The 10,370-nt window shown below is 30.4% G+C and overlaps 1 long non-coding RNA gene across 1 annotated transcript; it reads right to left on the bottom strand.

Moving 5' to 3' along the window:
• Window positions 1–5,647: 5,647 nt before the first annotated feature.
• Window positions 5,648–9,853, bottom strand: LOC108890480 (uncharacterized). The gene is made up of 5 exons (XR_001962165.2): window positions 9,591–9,853; window positions 8,404–8,467; window positions 7,785–7,854; window positions 6,721–6,782; window positions 5,648–5,973 (listed from the first exon to the last, which is right to left on the bottom strand). It is a non-coding gene; the product is annotated as an uncharacterized LOC108890480 (long non-coding RNA).
• Between the last annotated feature and the right edge of the window lie 517 nt (window positions 9,854–10,370).

Below are 10,370 nucleotides of genomic sequence, written 5' to 3'. Positions count from 1 at the left end.
CATGAAAAAATGTCATAGTATAGTAGGTGTCAAAAATCATGAAAAATCATAGTCAAAATCATGTGTCATAGTAGTAGGAAAAAATGTCATCAAGTCAAAAATCATAAAAATGTCATAGTATAAGGTGTCAAAAATCATGAAAAAATGTCAAAAATCATGAAAAAATGTCATAGTATAGTAATGTCAAAAAAAAAAATGTCATAGTATAGTAATGTCAAAAATCATGAAAAAATGTCATAGTATAGTAAGGTGTCAAAAACATGAAAAATGTCATAGTCAAAATAAAATGTCATAGTATAGTAGGTGTCAAAAATGAAAAATGTCATAGTATAGTAAGGTGTCAAAAATCATGAAAAATGTCAAATGTGTCATAGTATAGTATGGTGTCAAAATCATGAAAAAATGTCATAGTATAGTAAGGTGTCAAAAAATCATGAAAAATGTCATAGTATAGTAAGGTGTCAAAAATCATGAAAAAAATGTCATAGTATAGTAAAAAATGTCCAAAAATCATAAAAAATAGTATAGGGTGTCAAAAATCATGAAAAAATCATAGGGTATAGGTAAGGTGTCAAAATCATGCAAAAATGTGTCATAGTATAGTAAGGTGTCAAAAATCATGAAAAATGTCATAGTATAGTAAGGTGTCAAAAATCATGAAAATGTCATCAAAATCCATAGTATAGTAAGGTGTCAAAATCATGAAAAAATGTCATAGTATAGTAAGGTGTCAAAAATCATGAAAAAAAATGTCATAGTATAGTAAGGTGTCAAAATCATGAAAAATGTCATAGTATAGTAAGGTGTCAAAAATCATGAAAAAATGTCATAGTATAGTATGTGTCAAAAATCATGAAAAAATGTCATAGTATAGTAAGGTGTCAAAAATCATGAAAAAAATGTCATAGTATAGTATGGTGTCAAAAAAATGTCATAGTATAGTAAGGTGTCAAAAACATGAAAAAAATGTCATAGTATAGTAAGGTGTCAAAAATCATGAAAAAATGTCATAGTATAGTAAGGTGTCAAAAATCATGAAAATGTCATAGTATAGTAAAAAAAGTCATAGTATAGTATGGCAAAAATCATGAAAAAATGTCATAGTATAGTAAGGTGTCAAAAATCATGAAAAATGTCATAGTATAGTAAGTGTCAAAAATCATGAAAAATGTCATAGTATAGTAAGGTGTCAAAAATCATGAAAAATGTCATATAGTAAGGTGTCAAAAATAAAAATGTCATAGTGTAAGGTGTCAAAAATAAAAAAATGTCATAGTATAGTAAGTGTCAAAAATCATGAAAAAATGTCATAGTATAGTAAGGTGTCAAAAATCATGAAAAAATGTCATAGTATAGTATGGTGTCAAAAATCATGAAAAAATGTCATAGTATAGTAAGGTGTCAAAAATCATGAAAAAATGTCATAGTATAGTAAGGTGTCAAAAATGGAAAAATGTCATAGTATAGTAAAAAATGTCATAGTATAGTAAGGTGTCAAAAATCATGAAAAAATGTCATAGTATAGTAAGGTGTCAAAAACATGAAAAAAATGTCATAGTAGTATGGTGTCAAAAATCATGAAAAAAATAGTAGTAAGGTGTCAAAAATCATGAAAAAATGTCATAGTATAGTAAGGTGTCAAAAATGAAAAAATGTCATAGTATAGTAAAAAAATGTCATAGTATAGTAAGGTGTCAAAAATCATGAAAAATGTCATAGTATAGTAAGGTGTCAAAAACCAAAAATGAAAAATGTCATAGTATAGTATGTCAAAAATCATGAAAATGTCAAGTATAGTAAGGTGTCAAAAATCATGAAAAAATGTCATAGTATAGTAAGGTGTCAAAAATCATGAAAAAATGTCATAGTATAGTAAGGTGTCAAAAATCATGAAAAATGTCATAGTATAGTATGTCAAAAAATCATGAAAAATCATAGTCAAAAATCATCATAGTATAGTAAGGTGTCAAAAATCATGAAAAAATGTCATAGTATAGTAAAAAATCATGAAAAAATGTCATAGTATAGTAAGGTGTCAAAATCATGAAAAATGTCATAGTCAAAAATCATGAAAAAATGTCATAGTATAGTAAGGTGTCAAAAAATCATGAAAAATGTCATAGTATAGTAAAAAATCATGAAAAAATGTCATAGTATAGTAAGGTGTCAAAAATGTGTCATAGTCGTCAAAAATGTCATAGTATAGTAAGGTGTCAAAAATGAAAAATGTCATAGTATAGTAAGGTGTCAAAAATCATGAAAAAATGTCATAGTATAGTAAGGTGTCAAAAATGAAAAATGTCATAGTATAGTAAAAAAATGTCATAGTATAGTCATCAAAAATCATGAAAAAATGTCATAGTATAGTAAGGTGTCAAAAATCATGAAAAAATGTCATAGTATAGTATTGTCAAAAATCATGAAAAAATGTCATAGTATAGTAAGGTGTCCAAAAATCATGAAAAAAATGTCATAGTATAGTATGGGTCAAAAATGTCATAGTATAGTAAGGTGTCAAAAATGAAAAATGTCATAGTATAGTAAGGTGTCAAAAATCATGAAAAAGTCATAGTATAGTGGTGTCAAAAATCATGAAAAAATGTCATAGTATAGTAAGGTGTCAAAAATGAAAAAATGTCATAGTATAGTAAGGTGTCAAAAAATCATGAAAAAATGTCATAGTATAGTAAGGTGTCAAAATCATGAAAAAATGTCATAGTATAGTAAGGTGTCAAAAAATCATGAAAAAAATGTCATAGTATAGTATGTCAAAAATGTCATAGTATAGTAAGGTGTCAAAAATCATGAAAAATCATAGTATAGTAAGGTGTCATGAAAAATGAAAAAATGTCATAGTATAGTATGGTGTCAAAAATCATGAAAAAATGTCATAGTATAGTATGGTGTCAAAAATCATGAAAAATGTCATAGTAAAAAATCATGAAAAAATGTCATAGTATAGTGTCAAAAATCATGAAAAAATGTCATAGTATAAAAAGAAAATGTCATAGTATAGTAAGTGTCAAAAATCATGAAAAAATGTCATAGTATAGTAAGGGTGTCAAAAATCATGAAAAAATGTCATATATAGTAAAAAAATCATGAAAAATGTCATAGTATAGTAAGGTGTCAAAAATCATGAAAAAAATGTCATAGTATAGTAAGGTGTCAAAAAGAAAAATCATAGTATAGTACAAAAATGAAAAAATGTCATAGTATAGTAAGGTGTCAAAAAATGAAAAATGTCATAGTATAGTAAGGTGTCAAAAATCATGAAAAATGTCATAGTATAGTAAGGTGTCAAAAATCATGAAAAATGTCATAGTATAGTGTCAAAAATGAAAAATGTCATAGTAGGTGTCAAAAATCATGAAAAAAATGTCATAGTATAGTAAGGTGTCAAAAATCATGAAAAAATCATCAAAAATGTCATAGTATAGTAAGGTGTCAAAAATCAAAAATCAAAAATCATGAAAAAATGTCATAGTATAGTATGTCAAAAATCATGAAAAAATGTCATAGTATAGTAAGGTGTCAAAAATCATGAAAATGTCATAGTATAGTAAGGTGTCAAAAATCATGAAAAATGTCATAGTATAGTAAGGTGTCAAAAATCATGAAAAAATGTCATAGTATAGTAAGGAAAAAATGTCATAGTATAGTAACATGAAAAAATGTCATAGTATAGTGTCAAAAATGAAAAAATGTCATAGTATGTATGCTTCAAAAATCATGAAAAAATGTCATAGTATAGTATAAGGTGTCAAAATCATGAAAAAATGTCATAGTATAGTAAGGTGTCAAAATCATGAAAAATGTCATAAGTAGTCAAAATCATGAAAAAATTCATAGTATAGTAAGGTGGTCAAAATCATGAAAAAATGTCAATCAGTATAGTAAGTGTCAAAAATCATGAAAAAATGTCATAGTATAGTAGGTGTCAAAAATCATGAAAAAATGTCATAGTATAGTATGCCTTCAGAAAATCATGAAAAAATGTCATAGTATAGTAAGGGTCAAAATCATGAAAAATGTCATAGTATAGTAAGTGTCAAAAAATTCATGAAAAAAATGTCATAGTATAGTATGTCAAAAATCATGAAAATGTCATAGTATAGTAAGTTCCAAAAACATGAAAAAATGTCATAGTATAGTAAGGTGTCAAAAATCATGAAAAAATGTCATAGTATAGTATGCTCAAAAAATCATGAAAAAATGTCATAGTATAGTAAGGTGTCAAAAATCATGAAAAAATGTCATAGTGATAGTAATGCCTTCAAAAATCATGAAAAAATGTCATCAGTATAGTAATGCTTCAAAAATCATGAAAAAATGTCATCAGTATAGTATGCTGTCAAAAATCATGAAAAAATGTCATAGTATAGTATGCTCAAAAATCATGAAAAAAATAGTATGTCAAAAATCATGAAAAAATGTCATAGTATAGTAGTCAAAAATCATGAAAAAATGTCATAGTATAGTATGCCTCAAAAATCATGAAAAATGTCATAGTATAGTAAGTGTCAAAAATCATGAAAAAATGTCATAGTATAGTAAGTGTCAAAAATCATGAAAAAATGTCATAGTATAGTAAGTTCAAAAATCATGAAAAATGTCATAGTATAGTAAGGTGTCAAAAATCATGAAAAAATGTCATAGTATAGTAAGGTGTCAAAAATCATGAAAAAATGTCATAGTATAGTATGGTGTCAAAAATCATGAAAAAATGTCATAGTATAGTATGCCTTCAAAAATCATGAAAAAATGTCATAGTATAGTATGCTTCAAAAATCATGAAAAAATGTCATAGTATAGTAATGTTCAAAAATCATGAAAAAATGTCATAGTATGTCTGTCAAAAATCATGAAAAAATGTCATAGTATAGTAGTTCAAAAATCATGAAAAAATAGTAGTCAAAATCATGAAAATGTCATAGTATGCTTCAAAAATCATGAAAAAATGTCATAGTATAGTATGCTTCAAAAATCATGAAAAAATGTCATAGTATGTTCAAAAATCATGAAAAAATGTCATAGTATAGTATGCCTTCAAAAATCATGAAAAAATGTCATAGTATAGTAAAGTGTCAAAAATCATGAAAAAATGTCATAGGTATGGCGTCAAAAATCATGAAAAAATGTCATCGTATAGTATGCCTTCAAAAATCATGAAAAAATGTCAAAAATCATGAAAAAGTGTCAACAATCATGAAAAATGTCATAGTATAGTAAAGTGTCAAAAATCATGAAAAAATGTCATAGTATGGCGTCAAAAATCATGAAAAAATGTCATCGTATAGTATGCCTTCAAAAATCATGAAAAAATGTCAAAAATCATGAAAAAATGTCATCGTATAGTATGCCTTCAAAAATCATGAAAAAATGTCATCGTATAGTATGCCTTCAAAAATCATGAAAAAATGTCAAAAATCATGAAAAAATGTCAAAAATCATGAAAAATGCAGAAATGCGAAATATTCTCTACTTGCAGTTTGCAATTGAAATGTATAATTGAGGCTAAAAACTAATCTCTGGCTAAAAATATAAAGTAAACAGACTAGCAAAATATTCAGAAGTATTTATTTGAGTAAGATATCATCTGTTCCACAACAGGAAAATTCAGTGTTGCAACAGCAAAAATAGAAAAGGGCATTATATAAAACAATACAATATATAAAAATTCTCAACAATATGAACAGTAAACTGGACTATGTACACAGTAATAGATTGGATTTGAGTACTAATATTGCACTGTTTGAAACAGAAAAATACCAAAATGAAAATCTAACCTAACCCACAAACACTGTGTACTTGAAATAGTTTCTATACTATATAGTAAGGTGTCAAAAATCATTAAGTATAGTTTGGCATAAAACCTTCAAATAGTATGTTGTAAAAATATTTTGCATTACTGATCAGTCTCTGTGATTAATACGTTCTTGTCTCTGCAGGAGGAGGAGAACAGCTCAAGACCTGAAATGGATGAAAGAAAACAAAAGCGTTACAACGTTGTTAATTAGATAAAAGACCTCCACCATCTAACTGCTGTCAACAGTGTTGGTTTCCTGTTGTTGAAGTGAAAACACCATTCTTTACCGTCTATAATGTAGTCATGGGCACCTTTTCCAACGACTAATGTCTTTACTTAACACCTGTGAGAACATTCAACTGCTTATGATACAACTATTTAATTAATAATTGTATCACAAGCACTTAAATGATCACAAAGATGCCCAGTGGACATGTTTATCTTTGGAAAATGTGCTCATAACTACATTAACTCTAACCAGCTCTAACAATTGTTTCCTTGTGGTCAAATGTCTGTCATTATCTTTGCTGTAATTTGTTAAATCTTATCTGGAATACAATCACAAAGTTTCTTCCCCAACTTTTGAGTTGCATTTCTCTTTTTTGAGACGGATATACAAATCATGTTACTGCATTTCAAGAAAAATGTCATGATTCTAATTTTTAAATATTTTAGACTTAACTTTAAAAAGGTTTTACACTCACTGTTCAGACATATTTTTAAAAAAACTTTCAATTTAATCATGAAAAGTTTTATAATTTTTTGCAGCTACATTGTTGAAAAACACTAATTAATACTGATAAGTTACAACAGCTTTAATGCATTGCTATTTATTCCAGACAAGAGGTTTTAAACTGCACCTGAGATAATGACAGAGTCAGACTGAAAAGAATAAACTAACAAACACTGACCTTCTGGAAATGTCTTCACATCTGTCTCTTCTCTCTGTGGTTTAATGATTGAAGTGTGAATCCTGTGGAGAAAAACACAACGAACATTAATATAAAGATGTGACCTTTAAGAAATCAAAATAAAGGCACTGAGTGTTTCTGGGTATTGAACTTCAAACTGTCAAAACATACAGAAGTAAAAGACACTAAATCTACAAAGAAACCAGAGTGAGGACTAACTGGTTCTGGACTAATCAGAACTAGTCCAAGAGTCAAATTTGACTCCACTAGCTCCTGATATTCACACAACAGCAGTGGATGGAAATGTTTTTTCTCCAAAATCTGTTAAAATTTGAACTAAATTTGGTTGTTAGAAGCTAAACTGAAGAAAAATGACAGTGTTTCTAGCGTGACACTGAACTGAATAAGTTCTTTATATTTTTATGATTTACTGTGCTAATGAGAAAGACCGAGAGAGGGAGAAAGTGTGGTAGAAAATCAGTGCTCAGTGTCCACCTTTCAATATGTATTAATTTGCAGTAGAACAATTTTACATGTATCCTTACACAGTTACACAATGATTATAATGGTTGAAGGATTCCATCTCACAATAACAGAGGTTTGTTTGGGGAACAGGAAGCCCTCAAGGATACATTAGTGTTAAATGACAGGTCAGGTTGACCCATTGTGATGATAAAGAATGCTGTTTACCATAAATGTTCTCAGATGAACCAAAAACCGGCCTTTGGAAAGCACCAAACTGTGCCGGGAACATTGAGCACGAATCTTCTTGTTCACAGATTTGCCATATTTGGTTATGATTTGACCATCAGACCAGGTCACTGGGTATGGTCAGGTTCATTAGAAATACACTATCATTAGTGGATCAAATTGCAGTAGGATGATAGTAGAGAGGGAGTCTCTACTACCTGTACTTTCTGTACAGGGTGTCTTTCTGTACAGAAACACCAGGCTCAATAAAGTTTGTGTGAAGACCCTCATCCTTCTGCTTCGTCTCTTAAAGTTTTTTTTGAAGCTGTTTGTGGTGAAGCTGTGGTGAAACTGTAAAGCTGTTTGTATATTACCTGGAGGCCTCAGTGTCAGGCCTGGTGTCAAAAAACTTCTTCATTGTAGAAGTGGACGAAGTGGTAACATCTGGAGGAAATAAGAAGACAAATACACAAAGGAAAATGATCAGTACACTATGACCTATTCCTCATCAACAGTTCATCCCCAAAACACACAAACATTCAACATTACAGCCAAACCAGAACATTTTCCAAACGTTAGGAGGAGTGTCTCAGAAAGTGGGCTGAATACTGTCACATATGACAAGAAAAAGCATCACATCTTTAAGAATCAATAACAAGAAATATATGGCAAAAAATTAACTAAAATAATTAGCTTAAATCTTAAATTTCTATATTCATTGTCAACTAATCACTGGAGGAATCAAGCAGGGTTTTAACTTGTGGTATTTTTAATTATATTTCAGTCTAAAGGTAGAAAGTTAACTGACAAATATTTTGACTTTTTAAAAAATTATTAGAACTAGTACTATTTTCTAACAACTTATAGATATGATTAATCAGTTAATATTATATTCAATACTAAGCTCATTTCATACCAAGGAATTAAACAATAATACTGTTACTAACATTAATAATTCAGCTCATCAACAAATTAAATCTTGAGGACACATACCTGTTTGGTTTGTAAGGTGAGAGCTGGTGTTTCTGTCCAGGCTGCAGCAGCTGAACCAGTAAACCTGGAGAACACAAATGAAACACAAATATCCTCATTAATAAAGAATAGTTCACATCCAATACCTGAACACTGTAGAAGTATACAACACTGAAAACTAAACACTAGAACCTTGACGATCACACACTGAGTTCTAGTTTGTTACTAGAATATGACTTTATTGATCTCAGAGAGAAAAGCAATTTATAAAACAGTTTTTACAATTATTTTTAACAGTAATTTCATCTCATACATTGTGACCTACTCTAGAGGCTTAAAACTGAGGAGCAGAGTTAAAATCTAGTTTTAAAGCTTGTGTTCTCAAAACCCAAAACTGGACTCAAAGTCTCAAGTCAATCAAATTTCTAATCAATAATAAATACAACGGGATCAATGGATGACTATGGACAGGTTACTACCACAAAATTACAAAGTCACAAAACGACAGAGGTTTAAAAAAAAAAGAGTCGTAAAATCATCACAATGAGATGCTTAACTGCCACACTCAAACAAAAAATGGCCACAAAGAAACGTTACATTACCTGGAATAAACACAAAACTACAAAGACACAATACGAAGCAAATCAACCACAAAGAATCTAATCATAAGTAGACCAAGACCGAGCACAAAATTACGAAGAAGCAGTAAAATGTCTGCAAAGTAATTGTAAAGAGATGCAAACGGAGTTGTAAACAGACTACTAAATAGTTACCACCCTCCACAACTCATGCCAAGGGCGCTTTGGTCACAGAAACAAACACAAACGCAACTTAGCCCACGCGAATAAAAGCCAGGACAAAAGGAAAAAACATCTTTAAAAGATAAGGCTAATGCCAATGCTCAACACTAATGTTAATGGTCGTCAGTAATGCTGACACCCAGGTGTAAAATGATATAAAATGATCACAAATAGCCACAAACCGGTGACAAGGACATGGCAAACCACCATAAACAGAGTTAAAATGACAAGGATGGCACACTAAATGACAAAGAGATGCAAAATTTTGCTAAAGTAATAACAAATACAAACAGTGATTTGCACAAACGTGATATAAACGACTGAAATGTAATTAAAAGATATCACTACAAGGTAATGCTAATGCTAACGCTCACCGCTAATACTAACACTAGCCGCTAACTGTCTTACCTCCACTCCGCAGGTGTGTTCAGCGTCCAGTCTCACTCCTGTTCGGCAAAAAAGCAACTTTGTTTTCTTGTTTTAGCACCCAGACCTCTTCATTAACAACAAAAAGCAGCTCCAGAGTTTGTTTTCGTGTCCAGACCACTTCATTAATGACAAAAAGCAGTTTGTTTTAGCATCAAGACCTCCTCGGTAACGGCATTTTCTCACGGTACTGGCAAACAGATGCAACGTCGCAAACTTGGCTTAAATCTGTTTCCGACTACGTTTCCCCGCCTCTCTGCGCTCCTCCTCCTCCTCCATGGCCAATGGTGAGGCACGTCGTAGTCAATGACGACTTACGTCAGGTAACATTGGCGGGAAAACGCTGATTGGCCAGTCGATTCTGGTCCGCCTAGCAACCGCCTCTGATTGGTCTTAAAATATATCCGCCGTAAGACGGAGAGAAGCCGTAGATGTATTATAACTCTTTGGTGTACAGCCTTGCGTCAGGCGCATAATCGGTACAGAAAATCTGAAGGTGAAACTCCTTTATTTGTGACAGTTTTCTGGGGGTTGGATACATAGCTAGTAACCCAACTCCATGGAGAAAACACTCAAAGGCAAAAATAACTTGGACATATGTTAGTTTAAAAACTGTGTCTGTCACTATCTTCTTTCCTGGCTCATGACAACACTGACAGAATAATGGTATTGTGTTTTTAGTGAATTTTCTTTGCTAAGGCTAAGTCCTGCAAAGTTTCCATCATGGAAATAAACCTCATATTAGCTGTAATCAGTTAGACT

Source organism: Lates calcarifer, linkage group LG6 (assembly GCF_001640805.2).
Source record: "Lates calcarifer isolate ASB-BC8 linkage group LG6, TLL_Latcal_v3, whole genome shotgun sequence".
In the NCBI taxonomy this organism is placed as follows: domain Eukaryota; kingdom Metazoa; phylum Chordata; class Actinopteri; family Centropomidae; genus Lates; species Lates calcarifer.
This window is presented reverse-complemented; position numbering and strand designations above follow the sequence as displayed.